Source organism: Schistocerca serialis, chromosome 1, assembly GCF_023864345.2.
Source record: "Schistocerca serialis cubense isolate TAMUIC-IGC-003099 chromosome 1, iqSchSeri2.2, whole genome shotgun sequence".
Taxonomy (NCBI): domain Eukaryota; kingdom Metazoa; phylum Arthropoda; class Insecta; order Orthoptera; family Acrididae; genus Schistocerca; species Schistocerca serialis.
The window spans coordinates 1,084,089,071-1,084,112,237 of NC_064638.1; the positions used below are offsets into that span (position 1 = coordinate 1,084,089,071).

The 23,167-nt window shown below is 43.6% G+C and overlaps 1 protein-coding gene across 1 annotated transcript in view; it reads left to right on the forward strand.

The window, feature by feature from the left end:
• The window catches only part of LOC126416031 (guanylate cyclase 32E), an 809,394-nt gene that overhangs the window by 177,977 nt on the left and 608,250 nt on the right, over positions 1 to 23,167 (forward strand). The gene's annotated exons all lie outside the window — the stretch shown is intronic.

The window sequence follows — 23,167 nt, forward strand, 5'->3', positions numbered from 1 at the left end:
AAGACAGTCATTACTCGTAGAAGACATTCTTACCAAGTCCCGTAAGAGTCGGGGAATATGTTTTATTAGAACAAACAAAAACAGTTCATCTGCACAACTCGGTGTATTTCGTATGTATCTTCTGCCGTGGGTATTTTTGTGTCTGTGCTGTTGCTTTTCCTTATGACTATGTATCCTCTGTTTTACAAATATTTGATGATCAGTTATCCCGAAACGCATAGTATTAAAATTATTCATTCACCAGCTGATGACGTTTCATTAAATGATCTACTGTACTACTATTCCACTTATGCAATATTATCGCTTGCTCCCTACTGAATTTTTGTCGCATCCCCAACTATAAAAAGTCACTGTAAACAGATGCGCAACAATGAGAAACACATAAACAAAATTTAAAGAACAACGCCCAGCCAACATCAACAACATGAAGTAAGGTTAATCCCGAGTACCAAAGCAAATAATGCGCATAAAGTACAAAGCGAGCTCGAATCCGACAGACAGAAGTAGCTGTGGCGTAGACAGACAAACCTTTAGCAATGTAAATAGCACGATTCTGGATTGATGTTACTGAGGCTAGTTGCATACAAGAGTGTATTAATAAAATCTGAGCGAGGACGCGTACGTGGCTTCAACCAAGATAGGAAAACTGAGCTTGTGTGCTGAGTACACAATAGATTACAGAAGCGACTCCCACAGTGTTCGTAAATCATGATCAGGACCCAAACGCGATAGACAGAAATAACAGTAGAATGCAGGCATTCACTGCCGGTATTTTCGTTATTTCCAATGTTCGTTCTTTCAGTGCGGGAGACAACATCAGAGGCTTTAACAATTCAGAAATGAGATGCAGGTTAGTTAGGTTTAAGTAGTTCTAAGTTCTAGGGGACTGATGACCTCAGAAGTTAGGTCCCATAGTGCTCAGAGCCATTTGAACCAAATGAGATGCAGGGTGAAACAAGCTCGACAAGCAGCAAGAGTCTTTTCGTGAAGTAATCTGACTGGAGCCTAAGATCACGAAGTACGCTGACGTATGTCATAGGACTTTAGTGCAGAACAGCTGGCGATGTTTGTTTTGTTCAGCATACGTCGGCGCGACTCTGCAATCTTAGACAGCAGTCTGATGACGTCCTGAACCGCCCATTATGTAGATGCATATAAACAGATCTTCTTGCTGAGCTTTTTTGAGCCTGAAACTCCTTTCAGAGTCGTTAAAGTCTCTGATGCCGTCTCCAGCACTGAAAGACCAAACTTTAGACAGAGATTTGTACTTTTCTTGAATTTTTTCATATTGAGAATCTGTTTTACTCGTACTTGGTAAAAAACTTTCAATAGCTAAGATCGCGTAAATATTTCTTTAATTTCGATAACCGGCTTGGACAGACTTTACTTCAGAAGATTTGTGTGATCTTGGCTGTAGATAGTTTTTTTTTTTTTTTTTTTTGCAAATTATACTTTGACAGCTCCATATTGGCCATAATACAAATACCAGCAATATCAGAAACAACTGTTACCTAACCAGTGTAAAGTAGCCCTAGCAGATTATTGGCGACACTGACTCGCTCGAAGTGCTATTCAATTTTTGCAGTTTCTCGTAGCGGCCACATAACTGCCAGTACTAGTCCTGGGATGGCTGTCCTCCAGCTACCGGTGATCAATGACCGCGAGCGAGCTAGTCCGAGCCGCCGGAGGAACAGAGACAGCACGTGCCCTCTTGTGGGATGCGAAGGAGGCGCTTACTTACCTAACAACAGAGGGATAATACCGCGCTTTCGATTTGATATCGGAAAAGTGCAAAACTACAAAGTTAGATATCATTCCTGTACTCCGCGGGTGAATAAACGAGAAGAATCCTTAATATATGGTGCAATAAAAGGTATACTCTGCCACACACTTCGTATGATTCGTACAGTATACCTGTAAACGTAAAAAATTGTCTCACCAATGAATGGTGGGCTCCATGTGGTTCCCAAGTCGTGCAGCGACCGTAAACCATAAAATTACCAAATATGCAGCAACCAGTCGCAAAAAAAGTGAATAAATAAAACATGATTTTGCGACTGGTTGCTGCATACTTGATAATTTTTTGCCTCACCAATGGTTGAAAATCGAATCTTCGTCCAAGCAGATTACCCTCATGGTTGGACGCGTATTCAGTGTCCAGTCACATTAACGCGACCGCCCGCCAAAAGCCCGAATAACCGTCTTTTGCAGCGAGGACCGCTACGAGACATTCTGGAAGAGAGTTAGTGAGGGTCTGAAATGTACCGATGGAATCTGGAGTCTTATACACTCCATTACCGTGGCCATTTGCGCTCGATTTCTCGGCTGAGGATACATTACGTGAACAACACTATCGAGGTGGTTCCACAGGTTCCCGATTGGGTTTCAATCTGGGGAATTTGGTGGCCAGGGAAGGACAGTAAACACATCACGATACTCTTAGAATCACACAGTTACATTGCGAGCCGTGTGACATTGCATTGTCCTGCTTGTGGCTGCTGTCTTGCCGCGCGGAGTGGGCGCGCAGTTAGAGGCTCCGTGTCACGAATTGGACGGCCACTCCCGCAGAAGGTTCAAGTCCTCCCTTGGGCATGGGTGTGTGTGTTGTCTTTAGCAAAGTTAGTTTAAGTGGTGTGTAAGTCTAGGGACCAATTGCCTCAGTAGTTTGGTGCCATACGAAATCACACACTTTTGTGCATTTTCCTATGTCGTCTTGTCGAGGAGAAACAAATGGCATGTTGAGTTTGTCATGGTCCCCAACGATGGATGCATACCTGTGTCGTTCAATTATGCCTTCCAGAATGATGAGATCACCCAGGGAAAGCCATGAGAACATCCCGTAGACCATAACGCTTCCTCCTCCGGCTTGGACTTTTCCGACGATTGTTGTAGGGAGTTTTCTTTCAGACGTGATTCATCTGAAAAGACCATCTGTCGCCATTCAGTGGGCATCTACGCTCATGCTCATAAATTGAGGATAATGCTGATACATGGTGAAACAACACTCTGGTGGGCGGTTTGCGTGTTTAAATCACCTCGGGGTATGACCATGCGGTGCATTTGAGGTGCGGTCGTCGCACGGTGGCGCTAGCAGCAGTCTACATACGCAGGGGTGTGTTGGTGCATGTCAGAGTACGGTGCAGCGAGTAAGTGTGCAGACGTTTTCAGACGTGCTAATGGTGACTGTGTGTTGAAAATGGCTCAAAGAACACATATTGATGACGTTATGTGAGGTAGAATACTAGGGCGACTGGAGGCTGGTCAAACACAGCAGGTCGTAGCTTGGGCCCTCTGTGTGCCACAAAGTGTGATCTCAACAATATGGCAACGATTCCAGCAGACAGGAAACGTGTCCAGGCGCTAAAGTACGGGACGTCCACAGTACACAACACCACAATAAGACCGATATCTCACCATCAGTGCCCGTACACGGCCACGGAGCACTGCAGGTAGCCTTGCTCGGGACCTTACCGCAGTCACTGGAACAGTTGTCTCCAGACACACAGTCTACAGACGACTGAACAGACATGGTTTATTCGCCCAGAGTCCTGCAAGGTGCATTCCACTGACCCCTGATCACAGGAGAGCCCGTAAAGCCTGGATGGCAAGAACACAGAACATGGTCATTGGAGCAATAGTCCCAGGTTATGTTCACGGATGAGTCCAGCCTGAACAGTGATTCTCGCCGGGTTTTCATCTGGCGTGAACCAGGAACTAGATACCAACCCCTTAATGTCCCTGAAAGGGACCTGTATGAAGGTCGTGGTATGATGGTGTGGGGTGGGATTATGATTGATGCACGTACACCCCTGCATGTCTTTGACAGAGGAACTGTAACAGGTCCGGTTATCGGGACGTCATTTCGCACCAGTATGTCCGCCTTTTCAGGGGTGCAGTGGGTCTCACCTTCCTCCTGATGGATGATAACGCACGGCCCCACCGAGCTGCCATTGCGGAGTAGCACCTTGAAACTGAAGATATCAGGCGAATGGAATGGCCTGCCTGTTCTCCAGACCTAAACCCCATCGAGTGCGTCTGGGATGCTCTCAGTCGACATATCGCTGCACGTGTTCAAACCCCTACGACACTTTAGGCGCTCCGACAGGCATTGGTCCAAGAATGCGAGGCTACACCCCAGCAGCCGATCGACCACCTGATCCAGAGTATGCCAACCCGTTGTGCGGCCTGTGTACGTGTCCATGGTGATCATATCCCATACTGATGTTGGGGTACATGCGCAGGAACAGTGTTGTTTTGTAGCACGAGTGTTTCGGGACTGTTTTCTCAACACCAATACCGTGCGCTGACAGATCTTTGTCGTATGTGTTCCCAATGTGCCTATGCTATTAGCGCCAGTTTTGTGTAGTGCCACATTGTGTGCGATTATCGCTAGTTTATGAGCATGAGTGTAGTTGCGTTCGGCGCCGATGAAAAGCAGCCACCGTGGACGCATAAATCATGTGCCTGATGCGGAGGCCCATACGTCGAAACGTTCGCTGAACACTACTGGTAGCCCCTTGGTTCTCCGGGCGGTGAGTTGCTTAACAGTTGCACGTCTTTTCCCCATGTTTAGCACCGCAGCAGTCGATCGCCCCTGTCATCTGTGGTCCGTGCTGCACCACAGTTGCCTCCGCGCCAGTTTGGTATAGCTTCGTTTTGCCTTGCACGATGTGTTCAAACCCCTACGACACTTTAGGCGCTCCGACAGGCATTGGTCCAAGAATGCGAGGCTACACCCCAGCAGCCGATCGACCACCTGATCCAGAGTATGCCAACCCGTTGTGCGGCCTGTGTACGTGTCCATGGTGATCATATCCCATACTGATGTCGGGGTACATGCGCAGGAACAGTGTTGTTTTGTAGCACGAGTGTTTCGGGACTGTTTTCTCAACACCAATACCGTGCGCTGACAGATCTTTGTCGTATGTGTTCCCAATGTGCCTATGCTATTAGCGCCAGTTTTGTGTAGTGCCACATTGTGTGCGATTATCGCTAGTTTATGAGCATGAGTGTAGTTGCGTTCGGCGCCGATGAAAAGCAGCCACCGCGGACGCATAAATCATGTGCCTGATGCGGAGGCCCATACGCAGAAACGTTCGCTGAACACTACTGGTAGCCCCTTGGTTCTCCGGGCGGTGAGTTGCTTAACAGTTGCACGTCTTTTCCCCATGTTTAGCACCGCAGCAGTCGTTCGCCCCTGTCATCTGTGGTCCGTGCTGCACCACAGTTGCCTCCGCGCCAGTTTGGTATAGCTTCGTTTTGCCTTGCACGATGTGCTTTAACCACAGGAGCATGCGAACAGTTTACAAACTCAGCCGCTTCGAAAATTCTTCCACCATTGCCCCTAAAACCATGACTATGCCTTTCATGTGTTTTGGACGTCAGACAAATCGCCCCATTCGTGCATTACCTCAACGACTGCACTATTCTCCACATCACCCGGCACGCTTTATAAAGGGGGACTCATGAAGATACACAAATATTTTAATATGTTATTCTACAAGTAAAACTAAAGAAAAAAGTTCATATAAACATACGCCCTCAAATGTTTAGTTACGGAGTTACGGCAATAAAAGATTTTGCCTGAAATTTAGCAAATTCGCTAATATGAAGCCATCGCAGAAGTGTACGAGATTAAGGTAATGCACGATTTCCATTCATTTTGTTGTTATTGACCTGGTGAATCTAATAAAACATGCCCCAGACGCATATCTGCAGTAGTTTTGCAGAACATTCAGAGAAACAAAGAAGCAATTAAGTAAAATTTTTAATTTATTAACTTACTGGCCCAATTTGTTTTTTAAATTCCAGACAATGGCACAAAGGTTTCAACGTAAGTTGTAGAAAACTTAATTTTGGAAAAATGATGGTCATAATGTTAACTGAAACTCTATGAATGCGTCAGATAATCTGCTTTTATTAATACCATAGCACTCGAGAATTCATGTTTAACAGGAAAAAACAAAGCTCAGTGTTAAGAAGTTGATAGTGTACATACAATTTCACAATATATTCACAATAAGTGTTCAAAAATGTCTCCACCGAATTCTATGCATTTTGCTGCATATGTATAAAGAGATTTTGTTCCTTGTTTCATTTCACAAGGTTGTTCTTAATTTCATTTATTGGAAAACTAATGCAGATACACGCCTGGGACATGTTTTATTAGATTCACCAGATCAATAACAACAAAATAAATGGAAATCTTGCTTTACTTTAACGTCCTACAGTTTTGCGATGGCTTCATATTAGCGAAGTTGCTAAATTTCAGTCAAAATATTTTACTAGCCGTAACGCCGTGACTAAATATTTGCGGACCTAAATTTATATGAACTTTTTTCTTTAATTTTACTTGCAGAATAACGTATTAAAATATTTTCATATCTTCGGGAATCACCCTGTATACGCTCCACTGCGTCCGCAGCTCGTGGTCATGCGGTAGCGTTCTCGCTTCCCACGCACAGGTTCCCGGGTTCGATTCCCGATGGAGCCAGGGATTTTTCTCTGCCTCGTGATGCCTGGGTGTTGTGTGATGTCCTTAGTTAGGTTTAAGTAGTTCTAAGTTCTAGGGGACTGATGACCATAGATGTTAAGTCCCATAGTGCTCAGAGCCATGTGAACCATTTTGAACCACTCCACTGCTAGTGCTGCCACGTGCCATCTGTGAGAAGTTATTGCACTTTGACGTCGATCATAAGGGGGTGGTCACATTAATGTGACTCGACCGTGTTTTTCTTTTATCTAATCTAGAGGGTGCACGAATAAAATGTGAGATATAGGCCCGGCAACACAGATCAGATACGAACCTTTGTGGAATTACGAACGCAAAATGGCAGCCAACCATCGACCACGGAAATCAACAGTCCTGATGGCCGACCACGAGAGCTGTTCAGGTTTCCACAATCGTTCGCAACAGGGCAGGAATTTTCTAGAGGGTCTATCAATCATTTTCTGCGGATATTGTTTTGCAGCAGTATTGGAAGCTTACATTTCGAAAATTAACTCTAAAAACTGAAATTTCAGGAAACAAATCGAGTTTAAAATATAGTTTCTACTTCCTTTTTCATAGGTGTCTTAGTTTAAAGTTACTGAACTTCACTTGAGAATAAAAGTTCATTCGTGTTCTCAGATTAGTGTGTTTCTTTTATTTCCTTGCTGAAAATATTGCATCTTCCGGTTCCACAGGTCGACCATCTTAATGTACAGCTTTTTTCTATAGTGAAGCTTATTATATTAAAGAAACAATGCTTACGTGACTTATAATGTAGTTCGTTTCATACTCGAGCTGTACCCACAAAAATTACGTCTAACGAACCGAAACAGGAGGGGGGGGGGGGGGGGGAACAATTGCCTTCAGCTAATTTAAGGAGTAATTCCGGTCATTAGCAAAATGAGTGCTAGATAGGGCTAGTTAAGTTAAACGCAAATACTTTCTCTCGCTAGATGCTGATTGGTTGCCGTTTCATGGTCGTAGGTCCATAATGGTGCAATCCCGACGATGGCCATTCGGAAAATTTGGCTTGATTCGACGATCCCCCCCCCCCCCCCCTTTCGCCTTCGCTAGCCCTTTTATCAGAATTTTCTCTGACCTGTGTATACTAATAGCAAAAGAAGAACACCGTCAAGAATTGATACCATATGAGTGGAGTTCCACTCTGCCAGTAAACTGCGTATGATAATAATCACATGACAATGCGTCTAACATTAGAATGTTGTGAAAAATATTTTATGTATATTCTTATAGGCTCCTCTCGCGATAAATATACACCAGCAGTACTGCGTAGATAGTACCGTAGATATTTCCATCTGAAGGGGTTATTTCAATAGTAGTACAAGTCCATTTTTGTTCATTCTGGGATACAAAGTCCTAAAGTTAAATGATCGCTGAAAAATCTGCAGTTGAGATATCAGAAATATTCAAGTATCTCAACTGCAGATTTTTAAGCGCTCATTTAATTTGGGACTCTGTCATCTTACGTCTTCCAATTCTATTGTACTGTTTGAAGTTACGCATCCATCCACTGCTTCCCTTAAATCACCGTAATCTATTTCGTGCGCAGTTTGATGTGCATAACATAGTAGGTCACTATCATGGACATTCTGTAAATTGTATCGAACATTCTTGATGCGCGCAAACACTAGTTTTTGTAACAAGTGCGTCTTGAATATCCGTAGTTTTTCTTATGCGCTACATGGTCATATCGCTGCGGACTTATTTGAAATCTGTTCCTAGTGGTTTTTTTTATTATTCCGAGGATGATCTTCCATGTTCGTAATTATGTTTAATACCTGCTTCTTGGACAACGATTGTCCTTTACTACGTTTCATTGGAAACGGGACTTGTGGCTCCCTGTCTAACAAGGGTGATGAACTACATGGCTCGACACCTGTTTCAGTATCACTTTCACTTGTTGAACACGTATCGTCATCACTGTACTCCTCACGTACTTTGTCTGCAGAGCCAAGGGTATACGGACATCGCACATTCCACTGACTCATCTTGCAGAAACGCTAATATTTTGTTCGCCACTTCTTTCCCACTCTGCGAAATTCCTTGGATTCCTTCGTGAGGAAATGTCAACTTCGGCAACGGTAGCCGTAGGTATAATGCAATGTTTGCACGTTTATCGTTGCCATTGCCCTGCTTTGTATCAACAACACAAACACTGTAAGCACTGTCTTGTGCTACTCGTCTACTAGGCAGTTCGTATCTTCATGCTGTGTTCACCATTGGATACCTCCAATCCCAGCCCTCCTCCGTAGCCTCATGCTGTGTTCACCATTGGATACCTCCAATCCCAGCCCTCCTCCGTAGCCTCATGCTGTGTTCACCATTGGATACCTCCAATCCCAGCCCTTGTTGCCATTAGCAGCTAATATTCTAGTTGTATGGTAGACAATATGTGGGGAATGGAATGCAGTACACACTACTGACATTTTATGACCACGCAGTCAAGGAATTCCTTGTAAGACATTGATATCATTAAATCAGGAATAATGAAACAAACAGAATTGTGGCTATCGCATGTTGCTACACTGGTGTGCGAACTTAAGGACGAAAGTAACTTTCGCATGATGTTTCACTGCCAATTGATACAGATGCATGATACGTTGACCATACGTAGAAATAACTACTGTTGTATAGTACAGAAGATAACTGAAAGAAAAACGCAATAAGACGAGTAGCAATGACATTTTTATTCAAAGACAATAATAATATTGAAGTAATCCTGATTTATGAGGTACCCTCGACATTACAAACCGCGGGGTATGATTCTTAATAGGGAATTTGATCAACAAGAACGGCAATCTATTCCGCGAGGTACTTCCACCCTCTCTACAAGGACGGTAAGGCATTCTTGTGTTACGGCGTTCCATTGCTCGACCAGCGCGGTTAACACCTGAATGGTCGTTGGTGCATGTGGACGTACTGCAGTAAGCCTCTCCAACACTACCCACACACGTTTGCGAACGATTCGGGGGAAGGGAAGGCCCATCCTTTCGCCGCCACGGGAGCAATGACAGCACGTCAGAGAGCATGCATTGTCGTCCATGGTGATCACACACTCGATTAAGAACAATGTCCCGCCGTTTCAAATGTTCACGTAGCGATCATAAATTCCGGTGACTCCAGAGCATTAGAAAATTGGATCGAAATGCAGGAAGATCTGCAGCGAATAGGCACTTGGTGCAGGGAGTGGCAACTGACCCTTAACCTAGACAAATGTAATGTATTGCGAATACATAGAAAGAAGGATCCTTTATTGTATGATTATATGATAGCGGAACAAACACTGGTAGCAGTTACTTCTGTAAAATATCTGGGAGTATGCGTACGGAACGATTTGAAGTGGAATGATCAACTAAAATTAATTGTTGTTAAGGCGGGTGCCAGGTTGAGATTCATTGGGAGAGTGCTTAGAAAATGTAGTCCATCAACAAAGGAGGTGGCTTACAAAACACTCGTTCCACCTATACTTGAGTATTGTTCATCAGTGTGGGACCCGTACCAGGTCGAGTTGACAGAGGAGATAGAGAAGATCCAAAGAAGAGCGGCGCGTTTCGTCACAGGGTTATTTCGTAAGCGTGATAGCGTTACGGAGATGTTTAGCAAACTCAAGTGGCAGACTCTGCAAGAGAGGCGAACTGCATCGCGGTGTAGATTGCTGTCCAGGTTTCGAGAGGATGCGTTTCTGGATGAGGTATCGAATATATTGCTTCCCACTACTTATACCTCCCGAGGAGATCACGAATATAAAATTAGAGAGATTCGAGCGCGCACGGAGGCTTTCCGGCAGTCGTTCTTCCCGCGAACCATACGCGACTGGAACAGGAAAGGAAGGCAATGACAGTGGCACGTAAAGTGCCCTCCGCCGCACACCCTTGGGTTGCTTGAGGAGTATAAATGTATAAATGTAGATGTAGATTGTCTCTGAGCAAAGGTTTCATGTTTGTTCGTCTGATTCCCTATTTATTCTAGTTACCATCTGTACTTAACTGCACCAGTTCTCTCTTTTTATGGACCAAGTATCATGGAGCTGTGTTATTTAACCGAGACACACATTATGAACGTTAATTTCGTCCTTACGTTTCGCACACAGTTGTGTTTCGGTTACCGTTTCTTAGTAAGCTAAAGATATTGATTGTCTTGTTAGTATGGCGGCTCAGTCAGGTACGATAGCGACCAATAGATTGGCTGGTGAATGGGCCCTGGCACGCAGATGCCATTTGCCTGTTCGTTCAGCAAGCACTCAGGGGCACGACAGAGGCGTTCATCCAGGCCAGTCTGCACACTGTAGAAGTCCAAGTGAAAGGAATAACAATGAAATAAGAGCACGCCTGCACTGCCGGAATAAAGGTGGATACACTGAACATGTTTCTTTCATTTTACACTCACCTGCTGAGAAAATTTATTCTTTCCAACAAATACTGTACGCTTCTAGGGTCACTCCTATAGCGCAACTTTTGCTGTCTGATTTTCGTCTCAAGCAACGCGTTGCTATGGATGTCCTGTGTCGTGGGAAAGAGGCAGTGACAAGCAATCACAAATTGAAGAAGGTGTATGAGTATGAGGTTACTGATCGCAGAACATTTAGTTCTTTGACAAACAGATTTTCCAGTGAAAGTGGGCACGCCAATACTTGAGACTTACTGTGCATCGACAGACCGAGCTCTGCACAGTTTCCTAACAATGTGCAGCGTATTCACAACCAGATTTTGGCTAACAAAGGCGTAACAGTGAGCGACAACATCTTCAAAAACTTGACATTTTGGAGCTTCGTGATACCGCTCGGCCACATCTCAGTGAGCAAACCACACCTGGGATCACAAAGCCCCGTTGGACCACTGTGGAACAGCCACCATACCGTCCTGATCTGGCAACGTGTGAACAGCACCTCCGCGGTGAACTAAGGGAGTTGCTTCGCGGATCGAGATTTGAAACTGACAACTCCCTTGTGGTGGTGCTACATATTGGTTCAAAAGTGTTTATGCTGACTTCGATTGTTCAGGTGTACAGGCCTTCGTTCCACGCTGCCATAAGTCTGTTGAAAGGTTCAAATAGTTCAAATGGCTCTGAGCACTATGAGACTTAACATCTGAGGTCATCAGTCCCCTAGAACTTAGAACTACTTAAACCTAACTAACGTAAGGACTGAAACACGTATGTAACATAGCAGCGATGGCGAGGCATTGTAGCATCTGTGACCAGAGAGTATGCGCTTGACCGCGCGAGTGTTGCGAGCGGTTCTCAGTCTGTCAGTCAGTCGTTGCGAGTCTGTAGCTCTGTCTAGTTGGGTAGAGTACTCTGTCAGTAGTCGTCGCGTGCTGTACGCTTGTAGTGGTCATGCAGAGCGGTCGGTCAGTGGTAGCAGTCCAGTGGGATTGCGTGATGTGGTCTGGCGACAACACTGGTCAAGATGCTGAATGAGGTATACTGTTAATTAAGATAATCAAAGGATAATGTAAAGTTTAATTATTGTAACTAATTTTCAACAAGTGCCCCCAATAATAACTTTGATTTCAAAAGCAATTTTACATAAAAATTTTCATTTTTTATTGAAGTAACTATTTCGTTCCACTTCCCCTAAACAAAAGTTTCAGTTTTCAATTAGACTACAAAAAAAAAAGAAAAAGGAATATTATTATTTGCAATGCAGTTCCTCCAAGCGGTGCGCAACAACAAGAGCAGAAATTTGACTAGGTGTTGCAATGAGGTAAGAATTTAATTTTGATTTTTTTACACAGGGCCAAAGACCGATATTTCGGTTTAATTGAATAATCATTATCACTGAATGGACTTTCATTATTTTAGTGGGAGCTTACACCAGAGTCAGATTGCGAATTTCACATTTTTGTTGCCTTTGTTAGTACATTTCATTGCACGGAGGTTATTCTTGGGTCCCACTTATTATTATATTTTTTATTTAAATATTTCTGAGGGGACGATATTGCCGTTTGGCTCCCATTTCTATTAAGTATTGTCTTTACAATTCTTATAAATTTTTGTGGGGAGGTTACAGGACAACACACACATCCATGCCCGAGGCAGGATTCGAACCTGCGACCATAGCGGCCGAGCGGTTCCAGACTGTAGCGCGTAGAACCTCTGTTGAAAGGGACGGAGATCATGTGTAAAAAAAAGCCTTTTTTCTAATTTTGTATGATATCGATTACAGTAGCGAACAAACATGTTCGTTTCGTTTTAGGGGATGAATCGTTGCCGGTTATCTTTCTTCAAGTACTCAAAACAGTAATTTATCATACTACAAAAAACAAAAAGCAATGCTTATGTTTTAGTAATTTAAAAAATAATGTTTTGAATTGTGCTTCTGCACTCGTAAGACAAGCATGGTCACATACGCTCTAGGTACGTAACTGTTCCATTCTTGCAGTACGACACGTGAGCAGGCACGGCAGTTGGTTTTATGTGGCTACGATGAAGGCTACGTGATGACTGTGTAATGTTTCCTTGGAATGTGCCGTTACACATTAGTGTCTTGGACCTCCCCTACGTATATTAAATTTCCACCGTCTGATTCCAGTGGCTGATCTCTTCTTAGGGTGCAGTGCTAATTAGAGAATTTACACAGTGGATTTTGCCTAGCGCATTATGGTGTAGGAGCCATAAGCACTGTATCCCTAGTGGGTTCTCTTTGAAGCCTCTTTAACTCTTTATTGTGACATGCATTTCGCTACCTATGAATGTAAAGTCATATATTACAATATTCAGAATTTATTTTATTAAAACGGTTGGGGCTTGTAGGGGTTGAACATTTATGATTCACAGTCTGCTTTAAAATATGTCAAGTAACATTGACAATCATCGTAATTAGTGGGCAAGATTCAGAGGCGAGTAAGGATATCAGTCAGGATTTGGCGCGATACTATCATAATTAAAGACGCGCGAATTTGTATGGTAGGTCAGCAGTGATTGCTCCTACTGGGACAAAACAACCATCCTGGAGGTTGTCGCTTTCGTTCGAACGAACAAATCGCTGTGCTTGTCTGTCCCGGGTACGCTGCTGCAGCGGTGTATTCTTACCGTGAGCCGTCCCAGATGTCGTCGAACCGTAGCACTCGAGGTGGCCCACCATCACTAAAGGCCGTTTGCGCCCCCACTGACGTCCTCCGCCGCCGTTGGGATGCTGCACGCCTGCTCTCTTCCGTGTACGCCTTTCAAATGTTAAAGGTCCGGCCTTTCTTTTTGGCCCCAGCCCGAATGTAAATAGTTAACTCCTCTCTGCGTCCCTGGCCCGAAATGTGAATGTTCCTATTCTGCTCTGAGTCCCCGGACCAAATGCTAATATCTCTTCGTTCTACTCCCATTCCTCGGAACTGCTCTAAATGTTTCTAAAATGCACACTATTCCGTACCTACAGCGTTTTTCGCATCCTCGGATTTTCTGTCCAATCTCTCGCTTTTTAGCCACTATTGGCCATCTGTATAAATTTATAAATTCTGTTTCACTCCTCCATCAGCTCTGTAAAAACTCCTATGCTAATACACTTCCTTAGCGCTCATCATTGCTCAAAAACTGGAACACAGGATGAATGTCACATCCCGTCCACCAATGGCAAGGTGTGTTCTTCCCGCCAGCACGTTCTCGCCAACTGGGAGAAAGCAGAAAGAAAAAAAAAAATAGCCTCTGTTCTTTTAGCATCGGCTGGGAGAGTCAAGTGCACCAATAAAATGGCACAGACTGTGGTGTTTTTCGGGTCAGCTTGCTACAGATGTTATCTACATTCAGAGCCCATATTCCTGCGTCTGAGAATAAGGCTTGTCCAAATTCCCTCATGCCACCGGTGTGTTTTTCGTCCACCTGCGGACTGTCTTTGCTGGCCGTTCGGTGGGCTCGTGGGAAAAATGAGGGTTTCGCATTTTTATCACTGTAGCTCTGGCCGACCACATTATCTTATGCCAGGAAGGGGGGGGGGGGGGGAGGGGGGTCGGCGCACAGCATCTAGCCGTCCACCCGCACAGAAGCCGCCGTGCCGCTTTCTCCTCGCTGTGAGTTCACAACCCAGCCCTGAGAATACACAGTTGGCCATTCGCTGCCTCGTGATCGTCTGCCCAGCATCCGTCCTTTACACCACCAGTTATAGTATTCCAATATATAAAGAGCAAGCATAGGTGGTTAGTGAAGCCTCTGCAATCACTCTCATATTAAACCTGAAACATACCCTTAGAAAAATTAATGAATTACTGTGCTGATAAACCTCTTACGTTATTTGATTCTCAAACTGCTGAGAAAAACGGAACGTACTGAGACATTTCTCTCTTTACTTATTCTGATCAACACTAAACTGACACACAATATTTTTAGCGCAACGCAATCTGGCTTTCAGTAATCCCAACAACAGAATGACCCTGACTAACAATAACCTATACCTTTCATAAATCATTTACCTTCCAAAAGTCTTTGTTACTCGAACTACTGCAATACAGCGAGCGCCAATACTGCCAGCTAAATAAAGTATTCTAAATAGTGAAGGCACTAACTACTGATCGGCATAGTTAGAGAATGAAAGATATTGAAAGATAACAAACAATGTATTTACCTTAATAATGTTCAAAAATCAGTTCATGATATCCAGTATTACAAATTTCTCTCAAAACTCCGCCATCTCTCTCCCCGCATCCACCACTGCTGGAAGCTAACCTCCAAATGCGCAACGCTACGCGCTGTTCACATCCAACTGCCCAACACTACAATAGCGAATATTCCAACAATGCCAACCAGCCACAGACTGCACACAGCATGGCCAGGGATTTTCATACAGAGCGCCACGTGACGTTACCAACATAAAAACCTAAACAGCCTGCTTACAAACCTTATCATTCTATGTGCAGCTGCTACATTCTGTCCGTCATTAGCGTCTTCACTACTTCTATCTCTTCTCAAGAGTGGGGTGTGGCTAGCCAGAAGAGGTAGCCACCTCTCAGTTGCATTAAATGCGGTAACGTAGTAAGTCATTCCCTACACGTTGGGAGGGTGGACTGCATTGGATAAACTGCGAGAGTAAATTCTAACAGTCTGCACTCGGTAGTGAACTCATTGTTGGAATAGAGGCCTACCTAACCTCATGTCTTCTAGATATTTCTCGTTGTCCTGATTGTAATTCTGTTCCACAGACCGCAGCTTCTAACATCGCTAGTTTCAAAAGTGAAATTAAGGGTGGTCTATGGCATCTGTTACTATCATTAACATAACATTCACAGTTTTTTTATTGAAGAAGAGTAGTGAAAGTTGCTTGTTGGGCGTCTAATTGCAAGGGCAGTGTGTCATTGAAGACACATTGAGATGGTCTCTATAATTTTTTTTAGCGGAAGTAATCGACTCTCTCATGCTGGCCAGCGTCTCTCCTTTGGTGTTCGTGCAAAAAAGGCAAAAATATCGCAAATTATGCTACCATATTCATTCACTCACTTCTGTAAAATAAGGAAAAGACTTATATCCGATGATATGATAAAGTCAGTGCTGCTAGAGGGTGTGTACAAATCCGTAAGTCAGTGCCACTGTGGCGATATGTACCATAATATCGAGTATTGCGGCTGTTGTTCCTTGTATTACTATATTTTCTCGAAAATCATTTAATATCAAATTAAAAACTAGCTGAGGTGCTTTTAACATTTCTGTCACTATCAACTACGAAGCTGTCCTAAAGTGAGCAATGAAACTAAATACCTTTTTAAAATTATGACGTAATTGCATGCGCAGTGAACACTAACAACAAAATATAAAGGACACGGCACAGCTAGAACGCACCATTAGACCCAAAAGAAGGCCGCTGCAATCGTGTCCGAAACGTTGGTTTTTCTCCAGCAGCAGTAGTTTTTACATTATGATGCGGTACCATACCCAGAAAACTGTCGTGTAACTGGATCGTTCCATAAGGAGTTATATGTTCACATCACCGAGCATCGATATAGCAGCTTCTCACTTGCGTGCGCAGAGCTCTTTTCTGACAACCATCGACCTTCTATTCTATACAGACATTCACTACATTGATTTGATTCATTTACTTTATAAATTATTTTAATAAACAATCTTGCAAACATTAAACGTCACTAGGACTAAGAATTCCAATTCCGGCCACTCTGATGTTTTTGTAGGATATTCATTCAGTCATTCATTTCGTCATTCATTATTATCACCTAAAGCTACGCACAGCGTTGCCAATTTTGTACAGCAGTTTCTACGGTCTGTCTTAACCCAGGGACAAAATCTCCCACCGACTGAAACTCACCCACACTCCCAGACCAGTTGTCTTGACCCTCTGTCATATTGGAATGAGTAACCTGCATATCTCTTCTGAGAAGCACAGTCATAACAATGAATGTTGCTTTGTACTGAAATTAACAAAACACCCACAACATGACATAAACACAACTTAACATTTTACTTTCGTCAAAAGCTACTGGGTGTAATTTTATTTTATCCCTTTATCATCCACTTTTTAAGATTTTATAACTCTTTTGGAAAATAATTTAGAATTTTCTTTTTCTAATTTTTTCCTCCTGATGACGGCTCATTAAAGTCCATGGTGGTTAATGGTCATCAATTCAAGATATGCGATCAAGATAATGTAGAATTAAACAAACAACTTGCTCAAATATGACAATATGAAACTGCATTATATTAATGAAGTTTGAATTTCGATACAAGAGCGATATTACATCCTCAGCTTACACATGTACTTGTTATACCTCATTATTTGTCAGCTACGTAATCTTTTACACCTGTAGCATAGTAGTTTGTACATAATCGTACATGCGTTCACAGCAGGTATCAGTCAAGAAACGCTTAACTGATCGTCATCGAATTACAAGCGATCCTTTCATCTTGGACAGCTAGGGGTATCAGTCGTTGCAATAAGTAAGTCGAAGCAAACATGAGAATGGGCAAATTGGTAAGGCATAATGAACGCTCTTTCTGATGGTTTTCGTCAGTATACACAACGCGACAGAACGTTGTTCTTCCCGCAGGATTCCGTGTACCTGGATAGTGTTGCTTTTCGATGCGGTGGGCAGTAAACACGGAGTCGCGCCTTTGGCTATTACTGGGCACGTGTTTATCACATCCCCTCTCTCACAGGCTCAGCAGGTTCTTTTCAACCGCCGACTTCGCTACTGAAGATCCGAAGATAGCAAACAGATTAAATATCGGGTCGCTGGCCCCCGTTCTCCTCTACTTACTGCAATTTCTACCGCACGACTCCCTAACTCCAAACTTATCCCGAGTTTAAGTCTCTCCGATAAATTCATTTAGCGATGAAGCCGTTTGCTACAGGTTCCGGAACAGAAACCTCTGCAGCTTTCGCACAGCTAATATTTGTGCTTTCGCTTTCCCCGCTCTCTCAGTCGACGCTTATTTGCGGTTGCAAGTTAATTGGGCCCTTTCAGAAAGGTACACACAAGCGCCAAGTTACATAAATTGTCTTGACAAGCGGAAATCAGGTCAACCAAGCTCTACTGTCTTGACAGTGTTTCCTTACTTCGTGCACTTTTGTAGGTAACATTGTTGTATAGAATCAGCTCGGACGGTGTACATTTAAAGACTATCAATGAGCAATTTGAAAGGAAGAGGAAACCAAGCTGTACGCATCAGGTTGGCGATATATCCAAACGCAATGGTGTGACGCACCCTCCTGAGTCGAACCAACATCAAATGAAGTGAGCGCCTAACGTGATTTTGCCAACATTAGCCTTCCTGATAACATAGTTATATTTCGTATTTTATAAAGCTGCATGGTGCATAAAATGTATTAAAGGATATTTCGTACGAAGTGTTTTGATATACTCAGAATAAATCTGAATATTAGTACAGCTTTTGAACTGACATAAAGGTGCTATAGACATTCAGATTTCACTAGCCGTATCAATACGGGCTTGTTAAAAGTACCAGGTGAAGGAGCGATTGCATACATAATTCAATGTCAAAATCATTTCCTTTGCGTAGGAGTTAGTCCCTTCAGTATAGCGTTGCGCTCACTAGATACAAAACTCTCTTCTTTAACGTTCAGCAGGAACTGGTGTCTCCATAACCGACTGTCACAAGGTATACGTCGCGTTTAGGTTTCATCTCTCACTGACAAAGAGCTCAACTTTCTGTTGCTTCGAGTTACAGTGAGATGGCACGGCTGCTCCAGAATACTGGCAACTCTCGCCTACAAGTTAACATGCACATTTGTCACGTAGCCCTTCCACTACCGTCGACGCCATTTGTGCTTGCTATTTACTACCTGTCCCATACGCCTGCGTACCTTTTATTTCCATAAGTGATGAACACAAAAACAGCAAGAAATTTTTCACAAATGTGAACAAGATCCTGACGAAGTATTTTACGCTGCAACTGCAGAGACCTAGCTGAAGATGAAAAGTGTTTCTCGTCTTAGATAAAGTGGAAAATGCAAGGGAGCGTCGTTAGTTAAGTGTATAATTACGTTGTTACTTACCAGAGTAACATATGAATGAGATAAATCGAGTTTTTATGCATCAACCATAATATACTGAAGTACTTTTGGGCTCAAAAACTATACGCAAACTGAACATTTGAATTGAAGCATGTTTGGATTGCTAAACTGGATGAACGTTCATAGTGGAAAACAAATATCCCGTCCTGACTGTTATGGTTGTTTATTTTATCTAGTGTTCACAGCGGAATGAAATCTTGACTCTGAATAAACAGATACTCTAATGCAAATAAGAACTACCAGAATCATTATGAAACTACAAATTTAAAACAGAAAAACGCGTGTCAGTAGTGATACCGTAAGACTACATTTGAAGGGCTTATTTCAATGGTGGTACATGTCCATTACCTCCACTTTTCTGCCTATAATGCTTCTGAAATTAATGATCCAGACAAACAGAAAGGGCGGCCAGGGTGGCCGAGCGGTTCTAGTAGTTACAGTCTGGAACCGCGCTACCGCTACGGTCGCAGGTTCGAATCCTGCCTCGGGCATGGATGCTATGTGATGTCCTTGGGTTAGTCAGGTTTAAGTAGTTCTATGTTCTAGGGGACTGGTGACCTCAGAAGTTAAGTCCCATAGTGCTCAGAGCCATTTGAGCCAAACAGAAAGGAAGGTTCATCTCTAGCAAGTAGCCATATGCTTGAATATTTCTGGTATCTCAACTGCAGATTTTTCAGCGCTCATTTAACTTTAGGACTCTGTATCTCAATATGAACAAAAATGGACTTGTACCACTATTGAAATAAGCCCTTCATTTGATCTTTACGTTACTGATATTTGTTTCCTTAATTCTCTTCCGTTGATATTTACCTTTTTTAAATCGTGTTAACAGTTCTGACGTGTTCTTTTCAACCCATGTTAGAGGCCGAAGAGAAAGATACGACTTTTATGCAAATATTGTGATATTGCGGAGATTATTCGCTACTTCCTACTAGGTAATTGCACAAGGAAATATATTACAACTGATTCTTTTGTGGACAATGATCGTTCTGTATTGCGTATTGAAACCGGGGACCTACAAACGACGGAGAGGCTTTGTCCAGCGATATCCCTCAGTGATGCACAACCTCACAACACGCCACAGCAATCCACCCACCACACAGCCACCCCACATCTAACCCAGGGTTATTGTGCCGTTCTGACCCCAGTATATATCTCTGAGCAGTTTTTTGTGATGTACGTACAAAATATGTGAGTTAACAATGAGTGGCTATGCTCCGGAGGCAGCTAAACAGCAAATAGTTTACAACGCAAATACCAGATTTCACAAACCCATTGTACAGACACCGCACAAGTTAGCGCGCTCATTGTGTCTCGATCGTTAAGTGGAAACTGTCATTAAGCCACAACAAGACGCTCAGTGGTTCATGTTACCACGGTATCCGCAATTACCGCAGAACTAAGCACATACACAGGCATATTACAGCGGCCTTCCACCAAATCATTCCGAAGATGGATCGTTTCACGTGGCACAACACGGATGCGAGGTATGAGATGTGCCACATTCGCAATGCGCCACCTGTTGAGTAGTATGTGCTGTGATACACCTCTTGACTCTGCTATAGAAGTATGTGCCGTTACAAAGGAAAAATTAGCATAGTTTCTTGTATACAGGGTGGTCCATTGATAGTGACCGGGCCAAATATCTCACCATATAAGGGTCAAACGAAAAAACTACAAAGAACGAAACTTGTCTAGCTTGAAGGGGAAAACCAGATGGCGCTATGGTTGGCCCGCTAGATAGCGCTGCCATAGGTCAAACGGATATAAACTGCGTTTTTTTAAAGAGGAACCCCATTTTTTATTACATATTCGTGTAGTACGTAAAGAAATATGAATGTTTTAGTTGGACCACTTTTTTCGGTTTCTGATAGATGGTGCTCTAATAGTCACAAACATATGGCTCACAATTTTAGACGAACAGTTGGTAACAGGTACGTTTTTTAAATTAAAATACAGAACGTAGATACGTTTGAACATTTTATTCCGGTTGTTCCAATGTGATACATGTACCTTTGTGAACTTATCACTTCTGAGAATGCATGCCGGCCGCTGGTGGCCGAGCGGTTCTGGCGCTACAGTCTGGAACCGCGCGACCGCTACGGTCGCAGGTTCGAATCCTGCATCGGGCATGGCTGTGTCTGTTGTCCTTAGGTTAGTTAGGTTTAAGTAGTTCTGAGTTCTAGGGGACTTATGACCTCAGCAGTTGAGTCCCATAGTGCTCAGAGCCATTTGAACCATTTTAGAGAACGCATGCAGTTACAGCGTGATTATCTGCAAATACCACATTAATGCAATAAATGCTCAAAATTATGTCCTTCATCTTCAACGCATTTTGCGATACGTGTAACGACATCCCTCTCAACAGCGAGTAGTTCGCCTTCCGTGATCTTTGCACATGCATTGACAATGCGCTGACGCATGTTGTCAGGCGTTGTCGGTGGATCACGATAGTAAATATCCTACAACTTTCCCCACAGAAAGAAATCCGGGGTCGTCAGATGATCCGGTGAACGTGCGGGCCATGGTATGGTGCTTCGACGACCAATCCACCTGTCATGAAATACACTATTCAATGCCGCTTCAACCGCACGCGAGCTATGTGCCGGACATCCATCATGTTTGAAGTACATCGCCATTCTGTCATGCAGTGAAACATCTTGTAGTAACATCGGTAGAATATGACGTAGGAAATCAGCATACATTGTACCATTTAGATTGCCATCGATAAAATGGGGGCCAATTATCCTTCCGTCCATAATGCCGCTCCATACATTAACCCGCCAAGGTCGCTGATGTTCCACTTGTTGCAGCCATCGTGGATTTTGCGTTGCCCAATAGTGCATATTATGCCGGTTTACGTTACCACTGTTGGTGAATGACTCTTCGTCGCTAAATAGAACGCGTGCAAAAAATTTGTCATCTTCCCGCAATTTCTCTTGTGCCCAGGACGTTCAAAGTTGTCGCCATGCAATTCCTGGTGCATAGAAATATGGTAAGTTTCAAATGGTTCAAATGGCTCTGAGCACTATGGGGCTTAACTTCTGAGGTCATCAGTCCCCGAGAACTTAGGACTACTTAAACCTAACTAACCTAAGGACATCACAAACATCCATGCCCGAGGCAGGGTTCGAACCTGCGACCGTAGCGGTCGCACGGTTCCAGACTGTAGCGCCTAGAACCACTCGGCCACCCGACTGACAAATATGGTACGGGTGCAATCGATGTTGATGTCGCATTCTCAACACCGACGTTTTTGAGATTCCCGATTCTCGCGCAATTTGTCTGCTACTGATGTGCGGATTAGCGGCGTCAGCAGCTAAAACACCTGCTTGGGAATCATCATTTGTTGCAGGTCGTGGTTGACGTTTCACATGTGGCTGAACTCTTCCTGTTTCCTTAAATAACGTAATTATCCGGCGAACGGTTCGGACACTTGGATTATATCATCCAGGATACCGAGCAGCATACATAGCACACGCCCATTGAGCATTTTGATCACAATAGCCATACATTAACACGATATCGACACTTTTCCGCAATTGGTAAACGGTGCCTTTTAGCACGGGTAATGTATCACGAAGCAGATACCGTCGGCACTAACGGATTGTTACGTGATACCACGCACTTATACGTTTGTGACTATTACAGCGGCATCTATCACAAAGTGAAAAAAAGTGGTCTAACTAAAACATTCATATTCTTCACGTACTACACGAATATGTAATAAAAAATGGGGGTTCCCATTTTAAAGAAACGCGGTTGATATCCGTTTCACCTATGGCAGCGCCATCTAGCGGGCCAACCATAGCGCCATCTGGTTTCGCACTTCAAGCTAGACGAGTTTCGTTATTTGTAGTTTTTTCGTGTGATTCTTATTTCGTGAGACATTTGGCCCGGTCACTATCAATTGACCACCCTGTATGTGGGACATAGTCGAGAGGTCAGCTTATGTACAGAATCCTGCACCGACAGCACTTCCGCAACTATAGAGGCCATACTACGTCGAGTTGCTGCCTTTTCCGGGAAAAAGGAGGTCCGACACGATTTTGAGAGGTACACTATGTGATCAAAAGTATCCGGGCACCACCAAAAACATACGGTTCTCGTATTAGGTGCATTGTGCTGCCACCTACTGCCAGGCACTTCATATCAGCGACCTCAGCAGTCATTAGACATCGTGAGACAGCAGA